Here is a 27,639-nt window from a genome sequence, read left to right as displayed (position 1 = left end):
GCTTATTTTGATGAAACAATGGATAGTATCGGGGGGTATTAGCCATGGAAGATTGAAAATACAGTAACCCAACATCAACATAAGTAGAATTTAAGTTTTCTACAGTACCTAAGGAAGTGGTTATTTGCTTTCTTATACTAATGATATCACGAGTTTCTGTTTAAGTTTCGTGTTGTGAAGTTTTCAAGTTTTGGGTGAAGTTCCTATGGACAAAGAGATAAAGAGTGGCAAGAGCTCAAGCTTTGGGATGCCCAAGGCACCCCATGTTGATTCAAGGATGTCGAAAAAGCCTAAGCTTGGGGATGCCCCGGGAAGGCATCCCCTCTTTCGTCTTCAATCCATCGGTAACGTTACTTGGGGCTATATTTTTATTCACCACATGTTTTGTGTTTTCCTTGTAGCGTCTTGTATTGCAGGAGTCTTTTTTTTGTGTCACAATCTTCCTTGCTGCACACCTAGAGAGAGAGAAATGCACTCACCGTGATTTTGTCGAGCTTCACTTATATCCTTTGGTTAGACAATTCAGCTCACATGTGTTTCACTTATATCTTTTGAGCTAGTTGATTTTGCTCTGTGTGCTTCACTTCTATCTTTTGGATCACGGCAGTGCGTGGCATGGTAGTTGATCTATGTTATGAAAGTAGTCTCAAAAGGGGTAGTTATCCAAGAGGATATGAAAACTTCCACCTTCATGTGCATTGAGTAGTTAGAGAAGTTTGGTTCATCTCAATTAGTTTTGAGTTGTGGTTGTGCTAATATTGAAGTTATACTAGTAAGGTGTTGTGGATCTAGAAATACTTATGTTGAAGTTAGTGATTCCCGTAGCATGCACGTATGGTGAACCGCTATGTGATGAAGTCTGAGCATGATTAGTTTATTGATTGTCATCCTTTGTGTAGCGGTCGGGATCGCGCGATGGTTTATACCTACCAACCCTTCCCCTTGGAGTATGCGTTGAATGCTCTGTTTCGATTACTACTAAAACTTTTGCAACAAGTATATGACTTCTTCATGACTAATGTTGAGTCCATGGTTTAGATGCACTTTCACGTTCCACCATCACTATCTTCTTTAGTGCCGTGCAACTTTCGCCGGTGCATAAAACCCACCATTAGCCTCCCTCAAAACAGCCACCATACCTACCTACTATGGCTTTTTCAAAGCCATTCCGAGATATATTGCCATGCAACTACCACGATGACATGTGCCATAGCTTCTACATTGACATTGCATGATCTTAAGATAGCTAGCATGATGTTTCCATTGATGTCTATGCCATGCTAGATCATTGTCACGGTACACTACCAAAGATGCCCACCAAAAAAAGAGGCCACAGAACCCACCAAAAAATGAGAGAAAAGAGAGAAGGGACAATGCTACTATCTCCTTTCCACACTTGTGCATCATATTAAGCACCATGATCTTCATGATTGAGAATCTCTCGTTTTGTCACCACCATATAACTAGTGGGAAATTTTCATTATATAACTTGGCTTGTATATTCCTATGATGGGCTTCCTCAAATTTGCCTTAGGTCTTCGTGAGCAAGCAAGTTGGATGCACACCCACTAGTTTTCTTTAAGAGCTTTCACATATTCTTAGCTCTAGTGCAGCATTTGTATGGCAATCCCTACTCATTCACATTGATATCTATTGATGAGCATCTCCATAGCTCATTGATATGCCTAGTCAATGTGTCCATCTTCTCCTTGTTTGCCTTACAACCTCCACCACACTCCATTCCACTTATAGTGCTAAAACCATGGCTCACGCTCATGTATTGCGTGAGAGTTGAAAAAGTTTGAGAAAGTAAAGGTATGAAAACAGTTACTTGGCCAATACCGAGGTTGTGCATGATTTAAATTCGTTCTACAAGGATGATAGAGCATAGCCAAACTATATGATTTTGTAGGGATAACTTTCTTTTGGCCTTGTTATTTTGAAAGTTCATGATTACCTTGCTAGTTTGCTTGAAGTATTATTGTCTCCACGTCAATAGCAAATTATTGTTTTGAATCTAACGGATCTGAACATTCATGTCACATAAGACGAGTTACAAAGCACATCTATGCTAGGTAACATGAAAGCATCAAAAATTCACTCTTTATCACTTCCCTACTCGAGGACCAGCAGGAGTTAAGCTTGGGGATGCTTGATACGTCTCAAACATATCTATAATTTTTGATTGTTTCATGCTGTTATCTTGTCAACTTTGGACGTTTTACATACCTTTTATATCTTTTTTGGGACTAACTTGTTAATTCAGTGCCAAGTGCCAGTTTTTGTTTTTTCTCTGTTTTTGACTCTTTTCACATCTGATTTTGGAACGGAGTCCAACTAGAATAAAATCCCCGAAATGAATTTTTCCAGAACAGAAGAAGATCGGGGGACTTGAGGGCCAAGGCAGGAGGCCCACACGGAGCGCACAAGCCCTGTAGTCGTGGCCAGGGGGGCCGCGGCTACCAGGCTTGTGGCCCCCCTGGAGCTCCCCTGCCCTAGCCCTTTCGCCTATATATTCCCTAAAATCCCTGAAAAAATCAGGGCGTCCATGAAACCACTTTTCCGCCGCCGCAAGCTTCCGTTTCCGCGAGATCTCATCTGGAGATCCTTCCCGGTGCCCTGCCGGAGGGGACTTTGGAGCTGGAGAGCTTCTACATCAACATCATTGCCTCTCCAATGACTCGTGAGTAGTCTACTTCAGACCTACGGGTCCGTAGTTAGTAGGTAGATGGCTTCTTCTCTATCTTGGATCTTCAATACAAAGTTCTCCATGATCTTCATGGAGATCTATCCGATGTAATCCTCTTTGGCGGTGTGTTTGTCGAGATCCGATGAATTGCGGATTTGTGATCAGATTATCCATGAATTATATTTGAGTCTTTGCTGATTTCTTATATGCATGATTTGATATCCTTGAAGTCTCTCCGAGTCTTTGGTTTTGTTTGGCCAACTAGATCTATGATTCTTGCAATGGGAGAAGTGCTTGGTTCTGGGTTCATACCATGCAGTGACCTTTCCTAGTGACAGAAGGGGCAGCAAGGCACGCATCGTGTTGTTGCCATCAAGGGTAACAAGATGGGCTTTCATCATAGATTTGAGATTGTCCATCTACATCATGTCATCTTGCTTAAGGCGTTAATATGTTCTTATGAACTCAATACACTAGATGCATGTTGGATAGCGGTCGATGTGTGGAGTAATAGTAGTAGATGCAGAAAGTATCAGTCTACTTGTTTTGGACGTGATGCCTATATGTGTGATCATTGCCATAGATAACGTCATGACTTTGCATGGTTCTATCAATTGCTCGACAGTAATTCGTTCACCCACCGTCCACTTGCTTTCATGAGAGAGGCCACTAGTGAAGACTACGCCCCCCGGGTCTACTCACAATTATCATCTCTGCTTTTACTTTTACTTTGCTTTGTTTACTTTTTGCTTTCAGTTCTCACTTTGCAAACAATCTATAAGGGATTGACAACCCCTTCATAGTGTTGGGTGCAAGCTCTTTGTGTTTGTGCAGGTACTTGTGACTTGATGCGATCCTCCTACTGGACTGATAACTTGGTTCTCAAACTGAGGGAAATACTTACCGCCGCTGTGCTACATCACCCTTTCCTCTTCAAGGGAACACCAACGCAAGGCTCCAAGGCCGCGAGGGAATCCTTTGCATATTTTCCAAGGACATCCCTATAGGTGTAGCGAGAAGCAATACCCTTCCTCTATTCTCCTTTGCCACTTGTGGACATTTCTGCGTCGTGGCGGAGCCGCCGATGTCGATGAGCTCGCGTGCAGCTAGATCCTGCATTTGCCCCATGTTGATAAAACCCAGGCCAAATGCTAGAGAAAATTCGTTGGTCGGCGATCCCGGCGAACGAGCCACAGAGAGGTCCCGTTTCCCTACATTTCCAACATTATGGTCACTATGGGACCGTGGGAAAGAAGGAGAAGAAGGAAGGCTCGATCGATCATATTTATTATTCCTTCCCTTCCAGCTAAGTTGTGAACACTTGCATTCGCCCAGCAAGTTCTTGTCGCACACCACACTCATAACTAACATTTCCCCGAGTACCTCCACTTCCTCTCTATTCATTCTTCTCTTCCTCCCAGAACAACAACGATTTAAACCATGCTCGCGTGGGAAATGCGAAGGGAAGAGACACTTATGGAAGAAGGAGGGAATGGAGAACGTGGGGAGACAAACACGAAGATAGAGAAGGAGCCTTCAAGAAAGATAAGTCGACCCAATCGTCGGTTTTCCGTTAAAAGCTTATATTTTGCATATTCCCCTATGCGAATGAGGCTTTTGTATGGTGAAGATGGTGCATAATGGAACCTCATTGTCTTCCTGATCGCGCCCATGTTTTCTTTCGAGCCTCCTCAACAAAACCCGCGGCAGCATCAAAGACCGATGAGGAAAAACTCATTGGTAGCGTGTTCTCGTGTGTAGAATGCTAAAGACCCGTTCCTCGAGGCAACCGCGACACCACATTGTTGGAGGCAACAAGAGCGCACAAAGAAAGCAACCATACGAATACCAGAAGGAAAGCAAAAGCGGATAGTATGTAATTATATAAAGACGTTAGTTCAACACAAAGCAAGGATAGGGCATGGTCTGATACGAGATACAAATTGTGTCTTATGTATAGGTCAACACAACGGTAGAAGTGGGTCGAAGTTAACTCCGGCGGCCTCCCTGGACCCTTGGGACCGCAAGGACCATCTCGGCAAGAGGGTGCAACTTGTCCGTGGTGGCAGAGACATCAGCCCCCGACGGGAGCTTCTTGAAACCTTTAGAGAGGTCGAGCTTCAGGTGGAAGAAGGCGAGGTTACTCAAGACCATGAAGAGGGTATCACGAGCCAGCTTCCGGGATTCATTGGCAAAGCAGGCATCCATGTCATTCTGATACGTCTTCAGCCCCTCGATCAAGCCCTCGAAGAAGAGTGTGATGTTGGTTCTTGGGACCTCATGTCGGCCAACGGAGAAGGCCCAACTATTCATGTTCATGCTCACGAGGTGGGTGGTGAGGTGCTCGGTGATATGAACCATGCTCTTGATCTAGAGGTCACGTTGCTCGATCTGGTTCTCTAGTTTGTATTCTCCATCTTTTTGGAGAACCTGGGCATTGGTCAAGTCCATGTGCAACAGCTTCTCTCGAGCACCGGTCAATTCAAGGTTCTGATCCAGCGTGGCAAGTCTGGATCACACACCGGGAATGGCATTGTTGGCAGTGTCGAGGCTTTGTCTCTTGGAAGAAAGCTGCGAATGCGCCTCTTCCAACGTGGTTTGCACTTTATGTGCTTCTTCTTTGAGGGCCTTGGTCTCCTCTCCATTTCTAGAAAGTTCCTCCATTAGTGTGCTCAGCTGGGCCCCCATTTTGTTCTTGGCGGTAGCTGCGACGCCAAGCTCGTCAGACACCTTCAACTAGGAAGCGGAAGTCGAGAAAAGCGCGGCAAGAGCGGATTTGTGACTGTCCTCTAGCTCCTTGGTGCGTTGCAAAAGGCAAGCCTCCAACTCTTCTTCATCATCACGAAGGGAGAGTTTGAAGGCGTCTTCCCTGGAGGAGATCTCCTCCTCTCTGGCATCCAAATGCACTTTGCGCTCTGCCAAATTAGCCTCCTGGGCTACGACATCTTCCCTGGCCATGGATAGCATCTCATGCTGGCTCTTAAGGGAAAGGAGCTGGTGCTGGTACCACTACCACAGTTTGTTTCCCTTGCGCCTCAAGTGCTTGCCCACAAGGTCGGCCTGCTCACCTTGCTCTTTGACTGCCTGCTCCCTGAGGTTGTACCTGCTCTGCATATCCTTGATCTCGGCAGCCATGGATTCAAAGAAAGCCAAGTCCGTGGCGTTGTCGACAAGGTCATCGGTGCCTCCATCTTTTTTACGTAGCGGCGCTAGCACATGCTCGATTCCTTTGACGATGTGTGCGCCCGCTGATAAGGACAAATTTGGAGTTGGAGGGCGCAGTGGAGGAGTAATCATCGTCAGCTGATCCCAGGAAGATTGCAGAGACGACGACAGAGGATAACCGCAGAGGCAGGGGTCCCACAGACTGAAGGGGGCTTTAACCTCAATGATTAAGGCTGGAACAGTTGAGCTGCCGGGGTTTGATGTTGTTATCTTAATGGACTCATGAAGTTCTCTCGCAACCGAGCCCTAGCCCTTTGCGGCGGCAATCTTCTCCGCCTCCCGATCGCATCCTTCCCGATACCAGCCACATATTCCAATAGGTCTGGTTCTTTAGATGGAAATGTTGTAATCAAAGGCAATGGACAACAAGATAAAAGTCAAATAGCTGAACAAATGAAAGAGAAAGGGACAGAGGATACGAAGTCACGCGCACGTGGGATACCCGATGGGGTCTGCCTCGTAAGAATATTTGTTTCCCCGGCAAGACTAACTGCCGGGGGACATTCCATTACTGCTTCATCGACGGCAACTTCTGCCCGGGCAGGTTCTTCGGCAGAGGCCCTTGCCGGAGAATCCCTCTCCATGGCGTCGGTTGCGGGAGGTCTTCAAGGGAAGGACACTCGTGGCGGGCCTCTCCCTGATGAACCACTCCCGTCTCCCTGTCGTGTGTAGGAGGATGCCTTTCTTCATCCGTGCCATGGGACGGGGATTGCGTCTGGATCTCATGGGTGGAGGCTGGTGATGACGAATTGATGGATATACTTATCGCCCCTCGTTGGTTACCCCAAGTGGAAGGTGGAGATGTAGTGAGCAGCAGATTTCCCTTACACGGGGACTGTAAGGTTTATCGAACCAGGAGGACTCCGAGGATCAACAAGTAGGTGTCCGCTGCTCTGGTGCTAACAGAAGACGTGGACCTGCACACACAACAAATAACTTTGCTCCCAACGAGTACAAAGAGGTTCTGAATCTCTCCGGCCTTGTAGTTTGCAAAGGATCAAAACACAAGCAGGAATAGTGATAGTGATTGCAACAGTAAAGTAAATAAAAACGGTAAATTGTGGAGGTGTAAATAATGGTGGTGATATGGACCTCAGTCACATGATGTTCACTAGTGATGTCTCTCTCCCAAAAGACGGTAAACAACTATGCTTGGGTAAACAAATTACGGATGGGAAACTAACAGAATTATAAACGCACCGCAATGCTAATTATGCTACTTGAAAGTTAGAGGCTCAATAGTAATGGGCAGTACGCCAAGACAAGTAGACCGTTTATTCATCAACATCTACTTACTAATCATCCACCTTGAGGTATCTATCGAGAACTTCTCGCTTGTATTAAGTTGTGAGCCCCACCCAAAGTGTAAACTCAAAGCAACAGACTACTACATTAACGAACTTCACGTAAGGTAAACAATGCTTGCAACCGCGGTCACAAGAACCATTGTTTTCTCCCTGGTGGCAACAGCACATCCCCTAATCTCATGTTTCTGTCACTCAAGCTAGACATCAGGGGGCATGAACCCACAATCATGCATAACGCTCCCTCTTGGAGTTACAATCTACTACTCAGCCAAAGCAATAAAAATCAACGGATAACATGCATGAATCACTAGAGAACATAATATAAAAGGATAATCAAATATATAACTCATCACAATCTGAACATTATCTCATAATCCATTGGATCCCAGCAAACCGAGCATAGCAATAGCAGGAAAATTACATAGATGCCTTGATCATGTAGGGCAGCTCACAAGGGCTAATCATTGAAGCACAAGACTGGAGAGAAGACATCACATAGCTACTCATCACGGACTCATGGTCCAAGGAGGACTACTCACAGCACGTCTGGGAAGCATCCATGGCGGTGGAGAAGCTCCCGGAGGTCAATCCTCCCTCCGGCGGGGTGCCAGGAAGAGGTCTTCTGACGCTCCTGATCTCGGAAGCGCTGCACCGGTGGAACGATGGAGAAATTCGCAATTCTGGATATGATGGAAGGGTTTCCGATCGGAGGGGTAAATATAGGCCAAAGGAGGGTGTCAGAGGAGGTGGGTCCCACCCAGACGACCTGTGGGTGCGGCCAGGGGCTAGGCCATGTAGGGAGGCCACCTGCGCGGGCCCTCGCTCCCCTCTGGCCCACCTTTGGTGCTCCGGAAGCTTCCGTCACACTGATTTTTATTTTATTTTTCTCAGGATTTTTGGGGCTGTGGAAATTTGGGTAAAAGTCCATGCAAAAAACACATCAACACAGAAACTGGCACTGGGTGCACTGAGTTAGTAGGTTAGTCCAAATATGTGTAAAAATGGTATGAAAGTGTAGCAAAACACATAAGAATGTCACCCAAAAGATCATGGAACAAGCAGAAATTATAGATACGTTTGGGACGTATCAGCTGGCCCGGGGTCTAGGCATGGAGTTCTCCCTTGCTTCTCCGTCCAGGCCCGTATCTGCCACGGGATCCCACCCTACTGCAAATTTGGCTCGTTTGGCCCTATCCACAAGGGGTTCCTCGTCCCCATCTGTGTCAAACAGGTGATCATACCAAATCAGTCAAGGCATCAAAAATGAAGAGCTTTGACGACACTAGTGGTCGAAGGACTTACTCTAAAGCCATGAGCATGGAACCCAGCTCATATGATGCAGGCGGCGGAGTTGATCTGCCCCTCTTCAAGTCCAGTGGAGCGGGGTTTGGCGGCAGAGTTGGGGCTTCGGGCAGAGGTGAGCCCGACAAAGGAGTTGGGCTTGACGGGGGCTGTGATCCACCCCCATAACCCTCCGTCGCTTGATAGGAGAAAGTTTGGGTTGGGAAAGGCAGGGGGATTGATAATGTGCTCCCTCACATCCCCTTCCCTTGGAGGTTGTCTTTCTTCGTCTTCGGAGGAGCCCGCAAAGACGTGTAAGGTGCCGCTTCCCGGGCGATGCGCTAGCAAGGGCGCCGCCTTGGTTCTAGAGCTTCGGAGCCAGTTTCGAGCCCCTCTTCCTCCCCTGCTGGTCCTCTTGCCATCTCCACCTCACCCTCGGTTTGGAGAGCTTCATTCCCACCAGACTCCAACCCGACAGCTTCTTCCGGGGGAAGAATCTCGTCTTCCTCTCTAGAAGAGTCGCTTTCTCTGGATTCCTCCTCTCCTTCATTCCTGGAGGTCGTTCCCTTGGCGGCCCTAGCCTATTTATCCTTCGTGATCAGGGCAGCAATAAAAGCCCTCTCGGCATCCTGGTGGGTGCAGTCAGGTTGTCATCTTGCTTGGAGGCCCTTTCCTCCAAGCTGGAGACCCACGCCATCTCGTTTTCCAGGGAGGGTAAAGCCCAATCAGGCTTGCACTTGGAAGCATCGCAATCTGGCATCCACTGCAGAATCTGGTTCCTCGTAGAGTTGATGTGCAAGGGAACGACTCGTGCGGGCAAATGGAACGGCCCTATGGTATGAAACAACTGATCTCACAACCAGCCATGGCAATAAATCGTCGGGTTGTTTCTAGCACCTGGGTACATCCGCATCCAATCGGCACAGCCATTGAACTCCCATGCAAACATGTCCCTCTTCTACAGTGGGGCAATGCGGCACCGAAGGAAGTCGGCCCCTGCGTGCTGAATGGTAAGCCTAGCAGCTTTGACCCACGTGACCCTAATCAGCGCCAGGCAAAGCTTGTCATCGGAAAGACCCAAGCTGCTCTAGTCGCTGCTGCACGAGACAGAACCAGTTTGTGCAGAACAAAACTCACGGGGCTTTGGCATCCTTGATATTGGCTAGGGAGGTACCCCCAGTTCTCCATCTTGGCTCGGGGAATCTAGCTAACGTTCCCCGAGTTTTGATCTATCCGGGGGATGAAGAAGTGCTTGAGCAAATCCACATTGGGGGCGACTCCGATGAAGTTCATGGATAGGTGGGAAAAGATCACCATACACGCCATTGCATTGGTGTATGAAATCCATGATACGTGACCAAAATGGCGCAAATGAAATCAGATAAGGGGGGAGCGAGGCCACAGTAAAAGTATGCACAAAAGAAGCGATGTGAATCTGATGGCGTCTTCTCCTTGTGGCTGTCTAGAAGAACTTCAGTCGCCCCGTGCCCCTTTGTCTCTCTTCCCCACATATATGCATACCTTTCGATCAAAGTGTTGCCATCCAGATTGAAATGAAGAAAACCACATCTTTCCGCCATTGTTTCTCCATTTCCTTTGTTCTCCTCTTCTTCTCAACCCGCTCCTTCGCCTCAGCTGCTTGTTCTTCCCCATCTCCCTTGAGCAGCGGGAGATTTGGCAATACTCGTTGGAGGAACGGCGACGACGGAGGCAGTATCTTGGTTGGAGGAGGGGGTGAAAGGCGGAGGGGAAATGTAAATGAGCAGCGTCCCATTTGCAGGATCCCTTCCTTATATATGGGGCCATGCATTGGGGTTGGCTCTTCGCTATCTCTAAAATGAACTGTCGTTTATTTACTAGTGGTTCCCCTTTTTACTCCCCAGCGACCACTGTTCGGCAGCCCCATGACGTGCGATAATTGCACGGATTGGACGTGGGTTGTGGGGGACAGCAGTTTCTCGACATGTGTTTGTGCATTAAGGGAGCCTCACCCAACATGCCTAGCGACATGTATGGTTCAGGCTCGGGGGCTTCTATTGGGGGTACATAAACAGGGGTGTTTATTTCCCCCTGACTTGTGCACGGACGATAAGCAACCGACCCGACAAACTAAGGTTGTCGGGAATGCTACTACTCCATCAAGGTTTGGCCCAGGCCAGAGTAGCCGCCCTACGATAGGTCATGGAGCGCATCTAGAAGACTAAGACTCCGGCAGACGCAACCCCCATGGCCAGCAATGCCGGCAGAACCTGCACAAGGAGCCCAAGACATGCCAAGAACCCCCAGCACCTGCCACACGCGAAAGCACAGGCATCCTCGACAAGACCTGGCAAGACGCCTCCCCGGCAAGCATGGTCCAATCTACCACCGCTCCACCTCATCGCTACACCATTCACTTGTCGATGAGGTGTCAAGCTCCCACATGGCTAGGTGGCTCTCGCTAAATACGTGGCGGCTCACCGGAAGACAGATTATGACTAGTTGACACCCATCGAGAGGAGTGTCAAGACACAAAGTCGCGGCCGTCTAAGTGGTGGGAGGAGCTTGCTGAAAACGCACCCCTGCTCGCCACCTAAGGCTGCACTTATGGCGCTTTGTCTTAAGTGCCAGAGTTAGGTATGATAGCATTGTTCACTATTTGATCATGACTCTTTGCCACTATGGACGCCCCTTGAGCTATAAAAGGAGTCCCAAGGCAACCTAGCACAGGATTCAGACACTTAGGGATTCGACAATTGGTAGATTTGGACCCCCAGGGGATTAGGACCAAGTGTATATGCACATATGTGATAGCTCTCCGCGGAAACCTATGCCGATGCAGAACTCCGTGCTAACTTCATCTTCCTCAATCAATACACCGAAGCAGGAGTAGGGTTTTATGCTTCACGGCGGCCCAAACCTGGGTAAAACAGCTTGAGTCTCATCATCGTGCTGCCTTGTAGTTTCTGCTCTTTGTGCCACATGACCAACCCGACGAACCACAAAGGGACAAAAGGTCCCATAGGTGATTGAGTGCACACCTGCACCGACACCATCACTAATATGATAGCTAAGGCGTTCAAATTTGTCCAACGACAACACTATTTGAAAATATTAGTGCTTGTGTTGGTTAGAAACGGCGTGCCACGAACAAGAGTTGTGGCCAGCCATTTCTCGACTAGTGTATGCTAGAATTCACACTTCATAAATTATTTCTTTTATTATTTACCTAGTCGAGGACGATTATGAATTAAGATTGGGGATGCTGATACGTATCCAACATACCGATAATTTACGAAGTATTCATGCCCCGTTCTCCTATGTTTATGATATTTTTATATGGTTTTGATGCACTTTATATGATTTATTTACAACTAACCCGGACTAACATTGTTTTTAGGAGAATTATAATGCTGTTGTTTTTGTGCAAAAAATAAAAGTTCTCTTAATCACCCAAAACGTTTTTATAGTTTGTTCTTGAGGAATTAAGCCATATTGGATCAAAGAAGCACCGGAGGAGAGCCACCAGTGGGCCACAAGACAACAGGGCATCACCCCCTAGGCCACACCCTCACAGTTTGTGGGGCACACATGGCTCCGTTTGGCATGATTCCAACGCTGAAAATCCTATATATACCAGAAACCCCATCAATAAAGAGAGAACTTCCGCTTCGCTTCCCCAACTCTCTGTATCAACAAAAAAATCAATCTGTAGACATTCTAGTACCTTTTCGAAGATGGGAAATCATCTTCGGTGGCCGTCTTCATTATCCCGACAAAGGCCATGTCGAGGAGGGAGTATTTCACCCTCGGGGCTGAGGTTTTGTACGAATAGCTATGTGTTTGATCTCTCTTTCTCTCGCGTTGTTGAGGTGTCCTGATCTTGATATCACAGGCTTTGTTAATCTAGTTGGATCATATGATGTTATTCCCTTGCTACCTTGTTGTGATGAATTAAATCTTTTCCTTGAAGATCTCGTAATGTTGGATTGAATATTTTTGTTTGAGAACACTTGATGTATGTCTTGCATGTGGATACCCGTAGTGACATTGGGGTCTTAAAGTGATTCACTTGATATATGTTATGGCATGAACTTGCGGATTCCGGTGACCTTGGGGATCTATGCATACGGGTTGATTGCACGTTTTCATACTATGTTCTCGGATAGAAATGCTGGGGTGCTCCTTGAAGTTCTTTGTCTTGGATTGAATATGATAGATCTGAAATCACTTGATGCATGTTGCATAACTTAGTCGTGGATACTTGAGGTTCCATTGGAGTATCTAGGTCACACTAGGGTTGATTGATATGTATCGTGGGTGTTATTCTAGTACGAACTCTAGGGCTGTTTGTGACACTTATGGGAATATCTCAAAAGATTGATAAAAAAGAATAACTTTGAGGTGGTTCTACTACCTACACCAATTTCGTATTATTGTTTTCCGCTAGATAGAAACTTTGGAGTGATTCTTTGTTCCACATTGAGGGAGTGATTCTTTGTTTCACGTTGACGTGGTTCTACTATTATGTTAACATTGTTGATATATTTCACTAGGGAAAGTATGAACCATAAGACTTATTTCCAAGCATTTCTACAACACTTTGCTCGCTATTTTACTCTCACTACCTTGCTGTTTTATACTTATATATTACAAAAAACTATATCTACTATCCATACTACACTTGTATCACCATCTGTTTGCCGAACTGATGCGCCTTTACAATTTGCCATTGTATTGGGTTTGTTGAGGTCACAAGAGATTTCTTCTATTTGATTGTAGGGTTGTTTGAGAAATACCATCTTCATCCTACACGTCCCACAGATTCATAGACATTAGGTCATCCACTTGAGGGAAATTTGATGCTGCCCTACAAAACTCAGCACTAGGAGGCCGAACAACGTACACAAGAATAAAGTTGCATAGTAGACATCACACATATAGATAAATTATGGGTTAATGATATTGATGTAGTTATAGGAAAAAGTTGTGAGTCCATTATTATTAACTCACAGAGGTATCGATATTACGAGATGTTAACTTCTTTTTCGTCTAAAAATCAAAAAGGCATGATGATGATGTCTGAGCATTTCTATTCCTCATTGAAATCTTAGTATTGTTTCAGGTCGGGGCGCATGATGGTTTAACTCCTACCAACCTCCTCCCTCAACGCATGGGAGTAGTACTTCGATTTGTGATAAAACTAATAAAACTTCCAATAAGTATATGAGTTCTTTATGACTAATGTGATACCATGGAGATACGCAATCTCACCTCCTCATATTTGCTAGCCTCTTCGCTACCGTGCATTGCCCATTCTTACATCAAGGATTGGTGCAACTTTCGTCGGTGCATCCAAACCCCATAACATGACACGCTTTGTTGCACATAAGCCTCATTGTATCTTCCTCAAAACATCCACCATACCTACCTATCATGGCATATCCATAGCCATTCCGATATATATTTCCATGCAAATTCCATTATCACTTCACATGACTAGTTCGTTCATCATCATATTGCTTTGCATGATCATATAGGGATGGCATAGTATTTTTGGCAAAGCCACTTTTTATCATATTTTTTATACATGTCATGCTGCACATCCTAGTACACCACGAGAGGCATTCATACAGAGTCATACCGTCCTATCAGTCTTCATATTGAGTTGTAAGTAACTAAAAGTGTGATGATCATCATTATTAGAGCATTGCCCGAGTGAGGAAATAAAAATGGGGGAGGCCAAGTGAGCCCACCATAATAAAAAAATGAATGAGAGAAAAAGAGATAAAGGACTTTTCTACTATCCTTTACCACACACGTGCCTCAAAGTGGAACCTTGTTCTTCATATAGAGAGTCTCATGTTATACCACTCTATCGACGGGCATCTCCATAGACCGTTGGTATGCCTAGTTGATGTGAGACTATCTTCTACACCTTTTACCCCTTTTGATACCTACCACGATATTCTATTCCACCTATATGCTATGTCCAATAGTCCACGCTCATGTATTGCATGAAGAATAAAAGGTTGATGCATATTCAAAAAGTATGATCCAATTGCGTGACTTGGGACCCTTGGTGCTTGACATTTGTATTAATCTGGTGAAGTTGGAGCCATGCCTTGCTAATATAATAAGATGAAAGGGGGTAAAACAATCTTTGAGGATCATATACTTTGAAAGATTAATGATTTGGTTGCTTATGCTTATAAATATTGCTATGTTAATGTTTTTTAATTCATCGTTTCTCAATGAGCATACGTGGATAAGGTTACATAATGGGTAGCATGTGACATCAAGAATTCTGTTCTTATCATTTACCTACTCGAGGATAAGCAGGAATTAAGCTTGGGGATGCTTGATACATCTCCAATGTATCTATAGTTTTTGATTATTACATGCTGACATATTATCATTCTAGGATACTTTTTTGGGTATTTATTTACCAATTTATATTAATTTGAGCACTAACCTATTGACCCCGTGGCCAGTGCCAGTTGTTGTCTTCTGCATGTTTTTCACTTTTCAGGTTTTCAATACCAAACGAAGTTGAATTGACCTATTACTTTTTGGAGATTTTTCTGCACCACAAAAGACCAATGAGTATCGGAAGAAGGCTGGGGGCTACCCAAGGGCCCCACTAGCCAACACCGAACGACCTGGGGGTGCCCTGATGGCTTTTGGGCTCTCGAGGCTCTCCCGACTGTGTTCTTTGGCTTATAAATTCTCATATATCCCAAAACCCTATCGGTAGTCATGCAACACTTTTTACATCACCGCAGGTCTCTGTTTCGACAGGAAGTCATTTGGAGCTCCATTTCGGCACCCTATTGTAGGTGGATCGATCACGGAGGACCTCTTCATCAACCTTGCTGCCCTAATGATGATGTGTGTGTAGTTCACGAGAGACCTACGGTCCATGCCTAGTACCTAGATGGAAATCTGTGCCTCTCTTGATCTTCAATACAACGATCATTCCATCTTCGCTTTGATCCATATGATGTAATCCTTTTGTGCAGTGCGTGTTTTGGATCTGATGAATTGTGGTTTTATGTTCAGATTATTCATGATAAGTATTTGAGTCGTCTCTTAATACTAATATGATTTTTATGTGCATGATTATGATATCTTCATAATTCTCTCCGATCTATTGAAATAGTTTGGCCAACTAGATTGATACTTCTCCAATGAGAGAGGTGCATTGTAGTAGGTTCAACCTAGCGATTTTCTATATCCAAGTGACAGAAGGGGACAAGATGTGTATTTGTGTTGCTTATACTAATGATAACATGATGGGGTTTATTCATATTTCTTGAGTTTAATTTTTCTACATCATGTCACCGTTCTCCATGCATTACTTTTGTTTTACTTAATAGTCTAGATGCATGTTGGATAGCGGTCGATGAGTGGAGCAAGAGTAGTACGTGCAGGCAGGAGTCTTCCTATTTTTTATGGACGTGATGCCTATATACACATGATAGTTGCCATGAATATGGCATAACTATCAGTTTTTCTATCAATTTTACCCACCGTAATTTGTTTACCCACCGTATGCTCTTTTAATGAGAGATATCACTAGGGAAAACAATGGCCCCCGGGTCTTTTCACAACATATTTACAAGACCTTCTATACCTTGTTGTCATTTACATGTTTTCATTTTATTTTGCAATTTAAAATTATTTACGCATCTCACTTGCTTGCAAGTAACGATACCAAGGGGATTGACAACCCTCTTGCCGTGTTGGGTGCAAGTTGTTCGCTCTTTTGTGTGCAGCCGCTGAAGAGGGTTGTTGTTGATATTCCTATTGGTTCGATAACTTGGTTTCATAACTGAGGGAAATACTTAGCCACACTGTGCCGCGATAATGCGTTCCTATTCATGGAAAACCCAACGCATTTCACAAGTATCAAAGGACTAGGTGCATCATCATTAATTCTCTCATAATCATGTTCTATTCTTTTAGGGTCACCCTCGGGATAAACAGGTTCCTCCATCATTCTTCCTCCTTTAGTCAGTACTCTAACAACATGATCATTCATATTATTATTAATTTGAGCAATAAAATCATTATGTGACTTAGCAACTTGGTGTAGTTGGGTGTGAACCATAGAAGCATGTTTACCTAGACCTTTCACATCATTAGCAATTCTAAGCACCAAGTCTTTTAAGCGGTCTATCATCATGGCATTAGGTCTTAATTCATCCTTAACAAAATTATTGAAGTGGGTTTGCTTAACAATATAATTTTCAAATTCATACATGCATTGACTAGGAGTCTATGTGTAAGGTATAACACTTTCATTAAAGTAACGGAGAGAATTTACCTCTACTACCCGTGTCGGGATATCAAGTCCATGTATTTCTTCGATAGGTAGTAAATTCTTAACATATTTAATTTTAATACCTTTCTCGTTCATAGTCTTTTTGCGTCTTTCATATCTTTAGGGTTGAGGAATATAATACCTCTCTTCTTTAGAATAGGTTCTGGAGGTGGTTCGGGGAGTGTCCAATCATCGACATTTTGCAATATGTTATTTAATAATTCTTTAGCTTGTCCAATAGTTCTTTCCCTGATAACACAACTAGCACACTTATCTAGTAATTCCCTAGAAGCATTAGCTAGCCCATTATAAAATATACCAAAAATTTAATTTTTCTTAAGAGGATGATTAGGCAAATCTCTTAATAACTGGAGAAGCCTCCCACAAGCTCGAGGGAGATTCTCTTCTATAATTTGACGAAGTTAAACATTTCCTATAAGGCGGCTTGTTTCTTATGAGCAGGAAAATATTTTTTAGAAAAGTAATAAAACATATCCTCACGACTACGCATACAATTTGGAGCCAGAGAAAGGAACCATTCATTTACCTCGTCTTTCAGGGAGAAAGGAAAAACCTTAAGGATATAATAGTAACATATCTTTTCATCAATAGTAAACATAGCAGCAATATCATTCAACTTCATGAGATGTTCGACAAAAGTTTCATTTTCATAACTATAAAAAGGATCGGAATCAAATATATGAATCAATTCAGTGTCTATAGAGAATTCATAGTCCTTATCAATGACAAATATAGGAGAAGTGGCATATTTAGGATCATGATTAATTTTCTCCATCATAGATTTTTCTTTTAGTTTGCATAGTAGTTTCTTCAAATGATTCCTATCTTCCGAAGCAAGAAAGTACCTAACTACTTCCCCATCTATAACATAACCTTCACATACATAAGGCCATTCATATCTATTAAGAGATCAACATGTAGCAGGTGTTTCAAAATCTTCATCACTTTCAACATTTTCATGTTCTCTTGCTTTAGAAAGATGACCACCAAGTAATTCATTCAGTGGCATAGTTCTAGTTTCATCAAATATAGAAGTAGTACCATCATTAATTTCAGCAGTAGTATCATCAAGTTCGTGTGACATATCAGAATGAGCAACATGTGTTGGTGTGACAAGTTGATTTAAAACAGCAGGTGAATCAAAAGTACAGCTAGATGGCAGTTCCTTACCTCCTCTCGTGCGAGAGGGGATGATCTTAGTTCGAGTATCTTTCAGATTATTCATAGTAGCAATTGGATATCCTCAATTTAACACAATAAATATAGATATGCTCCGTGTCAATGACACCAGAAAAAGGTCTTGCTAACCCACAAGTATAGGGGATTGCGACAGTCTTCATGGGTAGTATTTCACCCTGATTTATTGATTCAACACAATTTGAGCCAAAGAATACTTAGAAGCCTTGACAGTTGAGTTTTTAATTCAAGCGCACTGGGATATCTCTCTACTGCAAAATATTTAGTAGCACGACAAATAGTAGTAATAGCCGTAACAGCGTTAGCAGCAAATTGGGTAATACTAATAATTGAGTAAAAGGTGTGACAGTAACAACAATAGTAGTAACTTAGCAAGATTCAATATTTGTAAAGCATAGGCACATGGATCAGCGATGGAAAGATATGGATGACAACAATCATGTAACAGTTACACACTAGAGCGTCACTGTACTAGCTCCAATTCATCAATATAATGTAGGCATGTATTCCGTATATAGGCATACATGCTTGAGATAATAACTTGCATGACAACTTTTTCCTACCCTCCCATGGTAGCGGGATCCGATTGCAAACTTAGGGATATTAAGGCCTCCTTTTAGTAGAGAACCGGAAGAAATCATTAATACATAGTGAACATATGAACTCCTAAAACTACGGCAAACACCAGAAAGAATTTTTATAATTGTCATCATGGGGTATGTGGATCAAGACACATAATAGGTGCATACAACTTGCAAGATAGGATCAAAATACTTTTCGTATTCAGAGAGAAGATAATAAGTTCAGTTCTGAAATCATGGCACTCGGGCCCTAGTGACAAGAATTAAGCATAAGAAAGTCATAGCAACATGAAGTTCCGAACATAGTGGATACTAGGGCTCAAGCCCTATCAAACTTAACTAGATTACATGATCAATATCATCCAAACCTGATCACCATCCAAAAATTCTAATAAGGAATAACCCATGCACGGTGGTGATCATCATGGAATTGTTGATGGAGAAGGATTGATGATGACGACGGTGGCGAATCCCCCTCTCCGAAGCCCCAAACGGACACTAGATCAGCTCTACCGATGAAGAATAGGAGGTGGCGGCGGTTGTGTCTCATAAATCTTCTCTCTATTTTTTCTCCGAAGAGGTGAATTTGTAGGACTAGAATTAGGGTCGGAAGATCCACTTGGGCCCCACAAGTCATCAGGGCACATCCAGGGAGTGGCCGCACCTAGTTTCTTCGTGGCCCACACGCAACCCCCCTCCGGTGGTTCTTTGCTCCAAAATTCCTTATTTATTCTAGAAATAATTCACAACAAGTTTTTTCTAATTCCGAGAAATTTTATTTCTACACAAGAACAACACTAAGGTAGTTTTTGTGAAAACATTGTTAGTCTCGGGTAGTTCCGTTCAAATCATGCAAATTATAGTCCGAAATGAGAGCAAAAGTGTTTGGAAAAGTATTTACGTTTGATATGTATCGATGATGGATGGACATCATGAACAATCTGACGGCGATGAATACGACGAGTTCGGTGAAGAATCCGTTGAAAGTGAGGAGGCTAAAATAGAGGAGGCAATCATCTACCAAAAATTGGAGGCAATGGTGCTTGATGAACACATGCAAGAATTCATCGTGAAAGAGACTAGCACTGAGGCAACTTCTCATAGACAGGCTACCAAACAGGCGACTCTTGTGAAGGACTCAACAACTCCTTTGTATGCTGGTTGCAAGGCAAAACACACCCGACTAAGTTTCATAATGAATCTTGTGGACATTAAGGCAGAATAGCACAAAAACTTCCGTCGATATGAATTTGAAGATTTTGCATGATGTTCTTCCTGAAGCAATTGTGTTGCCAAAAAGTATGGATGAGGCATGGAAGGTATTGTGTCCTCTTGACATGGAGAGATAAAGTACCATGCGTGCAAAAATGATTGCATCATTTACCAGAACAAGGACTCAAACCTAACAAGGTGTCCAACATGCAATTTTCCCCGATTCAAGAGGGGAAAACAGTTGGGAAGACCATGGCGATGATAGAGCACCCGCTAGCGGTACTCTTTACAAGGTCGTGTGGTACTTTCCAATCATTCCAAGCCTGAAGCATTCGTATGCAACCAAGAAGCAGGCAAATCTTATCTTTTGGCATTCTACAAGGAAGAGAGATGCTGGAGTGATGAAACACATTGCAGATGGTCGGCAGTGGAAAGCAATCGATGATGACTTCTCTCATTTCAGTGGAGATGATAGGAATGTCTCGCTAGGCTATAGTGTGGATGGTTTGAATACCGTTAGTAAACAAAACAACATGCACAAATATTGGCTTGTGGTTGTCTCAATATACAACCTTCCCCCATGGTTGTGCATGAAGATAAAGTATCTACACTTGGGCACGTTAATACAAGGGCAAGGCCAACCGGGTAGTGATCTGAACTTGTATCTGCAGCTACTAAAGGAGGAGCTACAAATTTTATGGTACATGAGGGGATGCAGACATATGACGCTAATACGAGTACATATTTCCTATGAAATTCGTGCTGCTCACAACGATGCAGGACTATCTTGCATACGGTTATAATTCGAGTCAGGTTTGCCATGGGAACCGCGCATGTGTTAGGTGCATGGGTGAAACTCATTCTCAATATGTGAAGGCCTATCATAAAACAGTTTACATGGTGCATAGAAGATGGATGAATAAAAATGATGGATGGAGAAACAAATAATATTTGTTTGATAACACAAAAGAAAAGTGAGGAAAGCCACTCAGGAGGAGTGGAATAGAAATCCTACAAATGTTGGACAACTAGGAAGATTGTCGAGAACCTCGAAAGAAACGGAAGAGGGGAGCAAGTGCTAAAAGTATGGAAAACGCGGTTTCCATTTTGGGACTTGAAATATTGGAAGTATCTCTCGACGCCCCCATTATATCGATGTTATGTATATCGCGAAGAATGTTTTGCGAGAGTTTGGTTGCTACCATTTTGAACATCCCAGACAAGACAAAAGATACGGGTAGCTCAAGAAAAGACCTAGAATCACTTCAAATTAGGTCTGCTTTGTGGGCTGACATGGAGGAAAGTGATGTTGGCAAGGCAAAGAAAATGGTGTCAAAATTCAAGCCTGCTTGCTATAGTGTGTCTCCAGAGGAGCTTGACAAGATATTCGACTGCCTTGCTAATGTTCGAGTAAGTTCTACACATTCGTCAAACATACAAACATATTTGTCACGTGAGAATAAAACTGTATCTAGGATGAAGTCTCATGACTGTCACGTGGTTATTACACAAATATTGTCGGTTCCACTTATAGGAATAATGGAACCACATGTCAAAAATACACTTCAAGACCTCTCTAACTTCTATGGCGCCATCTCTCATAAATCGATTAGCGTGGAGCATTACGAAAACTGCAAGAAAGATATTGTTGTCATATTATGTGAGCTTAAGGTCTACTTCCCGTACTCATTTTTTGACATGATGGTGCACCTGCTTGTCCACGTTATTCAAGACATCATAGACTTGGGCTGAGCATTTCTCCACAATATGTTCCCTTTCGAAAGGTTAAATGGGATACTCAAACGATGCGTTCATAAAGGTCACATCCGGACGAAACCATCACCTACGAAATTATAACTACAGAGGTTATCTCATTTTACACAGACTACCTTGAAGTAGACAAACCATTCGGATGCCCAAGAATAAGCGCATTGGCAGGCTCAAGGGCATAGGTCACAGGAAAACGAGAAAAAAAATGCATGTGACCTTCGATGATCCAAACCGAGCGCCCACTTCATAAGAGCTCGCACTGTTGTGTTACAACACATTAAGTGTGTCAACACATATGCTAGCAAGAACATGTTGCAGTCGATAATTGAATACATGAAACGTGATATAAAATTCTCCGATGAGCAACTAACAAATGAGCACAACAAAAAGTTTACGGCTTTGTTCAAGACATACATGCGAGAAAATCAATTGTCGGAAAATAACGACGAAGGTAGTGAGCTGTTGTCCTTGGCATCGGGGCCACTTTGAATGTGACCATATATAAAGCCTATGACATTCATGGATACCCTTTCTATACGAAGGCGAGAGACTGTAACATCCCAATTTTCGTAAATTCGGATGTTAATAGATCATTCATTTGCATCCCACATTTTATGCATCATTGTGTTCCTCTGAAAAATTTTATCGTTATGTGACTGCAGGCAATTTATCGGAGCGGAGATAATATGACTTCTCCCCTGTGAGTTAAAGTCATCATTTTTGATTTTTGCAAATTTTTCCAAACTCCGAATTATTTTAGTCGAGTTTTTTTTTCGATCGCGTTGTGTGATCCTAGTGCATAAAACTTTTTTTTAGTTGCATTAGGTGGAACTAGGATTCCTATATATATATATATTATATATTAGTTGTATATGTATTTTGTTTTCCTAAGTATTCTAGCGCATATATGTATATTAGTACTTTTTTTCCTAGTATTTTGTTAGCTAGGAAAATATATTTTTTCTGTTTTGTTTTGTTTTTTTTTATTTCTTTTTGTTGCTGCTGTTTGTTTGTTTTTTTTTTCAAAAAAAAAAAACAAAACAGCCCAGCCACCCCATGCATGCACGCATGCCTTGCATGCAGCCTCCCCCACGTCCCCAATCCCTCTCCCTCCCCACGTCTCCTCCTTCCTATTTTCTCTCCCTTTTCCTTATTTCTCTCTTCCTTCTTTCTCCTCCCTCTCTTTCCTATTTTTCTCTCCCATGATCTCCTTCCCAAAGTTCTCCCACTCCTTCCTTTCTACTCTCCTCCCCTAAGCCTATATAAACCCCCCCCACCTCCACCTCTCCCCAACCCTAGCCGCCGTCTCTCCACCGCCGCCTCCACAAGCCGCCGCCGGCGCCTCACCCCACCGCCGCCCTAGCCGCCGCCGCGAGCAGCGGCAGCAGCCCAAAAGCTGCTGCACCTCGGCCTCGCCGCGGAGGAGGAGCCCTCCCCGAACTCTCTCTCCACCGCCGCCTCTTCCCCGCGGAGGAGGAACCTCACCGCCGCCGCCCGACGCCCCACCGCCCGGAGCTACTCCCTCCTTCCTCGCCGGCCATCCCCTTTCTTGCCGGTGCAACACCTCCAGAAGCAGGTAGCAACCTCTCTCTCTCTATTTCATGCACTCCATCTCAGCCATTAGAAGCTTGCCACGTGTGCCTCTCATTAGCACTAGCAGTTTCGTAATTTCTGTCCAGATTTCGAAAACAGAAACTTTCAATCTTGTTTTGATCACAACTTTTTATCCGTACGTCCAATGACATTGTTTCTTTTTCCAGTAGCTCACAAATTTCCTGTAGTTTTTAAAAATATATAATGTTTCTGTGTTGGGAATTTTCAAATATAAGTTAGAGCAGATTTAGTTTAAACACTGTTTTGCCTATTCCAGGAGTTTGAAAAACGATATTGAGTTGATTCTTTTTGCTACTGTTTTCTAGTGATAAAACCTTACTGTAGTAGAAATTTCAGAATTTTCCAAGTATTTTTACTGGTGTTTTCAACAGAAACAAGTTTCTGTCCTACCGACGGGCGATAAAATTCTTTTGCGTAGTCGTTTGCCAATCATTGCATGTGATGTTATTTTTACTCGTGGCATGATTGAATTGCTTATGGTGTGCTTTGTGTTTGTATCGGCAGATCATCCGGAGTGCGAAGCGTGTTACTTAGATACGCTCGAGCAGGACAACTATCATCAAGGCAAGTCATCTTTGATCATGTTATTTTACCTATGTTTTCAATGCATAGTAGATCACCTTCTTTGCCCTATTTGCATGCTGCCTAGGTACTTGGAAACTTTAGTCATAGGTGTAGTATCATGTGGTAGGAACACCAACACCCCGATACTTGGCCCCGGGACGACAAAGTTATATATATATGCTATGCTTAAGTAGACGGGTTATCGGTTGAGTGTATGCCACGAGAGATGCGAGATTGATATAATAACCAAGACCGGACTAAGACAAGATTTTCAAGACCTCGGACGCAATGCAACACTGGGTGAAGGACGGTTGACCGGCTCCCTGGAAAACCCAGTGGATGCCCGGGATGCTGGAGAGGCCATGTCATCCTGCGGAAAGCTTCACCCAGGCTCAAAGGGACGGACGGAGACTTCAAGACTCAAGGCTTACCTGCACAGCCACAAGTCATTATGGGCTCTGGCTTGGTTGGACAACGCGGCGACTCTGGACAGGCGGTGCTAGCAGATGTAGACGAACGGTAGGAATGGATGGGCACCGACAGGGATTCAGAGGGACCCGTTGAAAGACCATGTTTTGATCATCCGGTCTTCAAACACCCTGAAGTGCGAGGACAAACCCGGAGGCGATCAAATCTTGTGGGGAACGTGTGCAAAACTCTGCAGAGTACTCAAACCTAATCGATTAGCCGTGTCCACGGTCATGGACAACTTGAGCCGAAGGCATTGAATTTCCCCTGAACTCTCGACACAACTTAATAATGATGTGGGTGTTAACAACTATTCGGGTACGAGAACTGGTTGGCGGAACCATGTCGTTAACAACAAACATCGTAGTAAATTTTGCTTTCAAACCCTTTTGTTGTAGGATAAAACTGGCTTTATGCAAAAAAAACTTAGCTCCACCGGCCAAATATGCATGTAGAGATAGTTGATTATTATTTTACCCCCTCTCTTGATGATTTGCCAGCATATTCAATATGCTGACCTACACGGCTGCAACGTATCATGTTGCAGAGTACTTTTCCGACCAGGAGTGAGGCTACGATTCTACGCTCAGCGACATGCCCTTGGAGTCGGATGGACTCGTCTACCTGATGCTTCCGCTTAGTCTTCGTTAGATAATCTCATGAGTTGGCCTTCAGCCACTTTATGGTACTCCTTTATTGTAATAAAGTACTCTTTATGAGATTTCGATTAATAAAGCTGTGTGATTGCACTCTTGAATATATACATTATGTACTGTGTGTGTACCAGCATGATCTTGGGATGGTACAGAAACACCAGAGGCTTGACTCGTTGAGTCGGGTCGCTACAGAAATGGTATTCAGAGCACACGCTGACCTTAGGACGTAACCTCTAGGATTGGAAAAGCCTTAGGAAGAAAACTATTTTCTCTTATATCTTCTATTTCCTCTTCTGATCATTTCTGACTTCTCTCCGATTTTCCAATGTTTAGATGGCCACCTTCGTCCCTGTTAAGTTCACGGAGTTTTGCCAGCCCGACACCACTATGCCGTTCGGAAAAGAGCTGGTGCAGATCACCAAGGATTTGAGGATTGCTCTGCCGACTATCACAGGGAAGCCAACTTCGTCTTACCCGGAGGATTCACGCTACAGGATCGAGGTGCATATTCCCGGAAGGACGTTCGAACCGCGCACTGAGCCGATGGATTTCAAGTTCATCGCACCCAGCTGGATTCTCGGAAGGGACATGGCGATCCATTGTGCACTCGGACGTATCAAGGATGAATACAAAGGCTGCCCTATTTCTCCAGACCTATTCGCTGTATCCCGGAGAAATGAAGACGGAGACATCATCTCAAGCAAGACCAATGACGCTCTCTTGTCTTATGCCCAGACCTTGGAGAAGCATAGCAGAACTCTGGAGTATCACGCGATCAAGGACGCCAGGAAGATCAAGCAACTGTCACTCCGCGAGCTTGAACTTGAAGTTGCAGCCCGGGAAGCCCACTATGAACATGAACTGGAGGTGAAGGACTTTCTGGAGCGGATCGAGAAGGTGAAGACTCGAGTTGCATACCTGGAGGAGGAACTAGACATGGGCGAGAACCTTCATCCCGAAGGAGACGTAGCCCCCATGATCAGCAACGACGAGGACTATGAAGAAAGCTCCACCGAAGGACCCGACACCATGCTATTCTGAGGAGGACACTTAGACTAGACCACCAAATTTACTTTATCGTTTTACGTGTTAGGCCGATGTTTAGGATTATCGATTTTGTATCCTCGTGTGAACCTTTGTGATGATTGAATAAAATGTGTGGTGTGATACTTGTGTGTTGCATTCATATGGGTAGTGTAATTCCCTCTAGACCATTGTTCTATGCTAATCTCACCCCTCTACAAACATCAGATGCCTCCGAGACGCGCCCCTCAGTCCAACTTTCCGCCGGACACCCAGTTGATCTAGCAACAAAACACCCTGATGCAGCTGATCATCCAGAACCAGAACAACAACAACCGTCCCCCACCCCAGGCTGACAACCTTACCCGTTTTCTGAGGTTGAACCCTCCAACTTTCTCCAGCAGCATTGAGCCCATTGTGGCAGATGATTGGCTTCGCAAGATGGAGCGTGAGCTCGTCACCGCTGGTTGTTCTGAAGCTGAGAAGGTGCATTTTGCCGCGCATCAACTTGAAGGCCCTGCAGCTGCTTGGTGGGAGAACTACACCACCACTTATCCCATTGCTGGAGTCACTTGGGAGCAATTCAAGCAAGCCTTCCGCACCGCGCATGTCTCAGCTGGTGCAATGAGTCTGAAGAAGCGTGAGTTTCGCAACTTACACCAGGGGAGTCGCACTGTGGCCCAGTACGTTGATGATTTCAGCATGCTCGCCCGTTATGCACCCGGAGATGTGGCCGATGATGCGGCCAAGCAGGAGAAGTTCTTGGAAGGACTGAATGATGAGGTGAGCATTCAGTTGACGGTAGCCACCTTCAACAACTACCAGGAGCTGGTTGATAAGGCCCTCATCTTGGAGGGGAAACATCAGCAGATGGAGAACCGCAAGCGAAAGTATGGGGTTGGAAAGTTCAACTCCGGCACTCAGCAGAAGCCTCGCTACACCCCCTACTCAGGGAATACCGGGACTGGATCCGGTAAGTTTGGTGGACATGTTCAGCATAACCACCCTGTGCACAACCATGGAGGCCACAACCATGGAGGAAATGGGAATCACCGCAACAACAACAACTTCAAGAATGGCGGTACTGGCACTCAGCAGAATTCAACTCCAGCTCAGAAGGATCTGACTCACATCACTTGCTTCAAGTGTCAGAAGAAGGGACACTATGCCACTGATTGTCCCCAGAACAAGCAGGGAAATGGAAACGGCAACGACAACGGCAACTGCAACTCTGCAGCTAAGAAGCCCAATCCTTTTCCTCGAGCTCAGGTGAACCACATTGATGTGGAAGAAGTCTATGATCACCCCGATACTGTGGTTGGTAAGTTTTTGTTAAATTCATATCCAGTATTGGTACTTTTTGATTCTGGTGCAACGCATTCATTCATATCAAGGGTAGTTGTGGAAAAGTATAGTTTGCCAACTAGAACCCTCAGCCAACCTATTAAGATCAGTTCCCCAGGAGGCATGATGACAGCCGGGATAGGATGCCATGCTTTGAGTCTCAACATCGGGAACCATAATTTTCCCACCGACCTCATCGTATTAGAGTCCTAGGGATTGGATGTAATCCTAGGCATGGATTGGTTGGCCAAGTATGAAGGTAATATCGATTGTGCCCTTAAGTCTATTTTGCTCACCACCCCCGAGCAGAAGCGGATTAAGTACGTGTCTCAGCGCCCGACACGGAGTAAGCGAGTAAACTCTCTCACGGGAGTAGTCCAGG

This window comes from Hordeum vulgare, chromosome 1H (assembly GCF_904849725.1).
Source record: "Hordeum vulgare subsp. vulgare chromosome 1H, MorexV3_pseudomolecules_assembly, whole genome shotgun sequence".
NCBI classification, from domain to species: Eukaryota; Viridiplantae; Streptophyta; class Magnoliopsida; order Poales; family Poaceae; genus Hordeum; species Hordeum vulgare.
The sequence above is the reverse complement of the archived record's forward strand: the minus strand, read 5'-3'. Positions refer to the sequence as shown.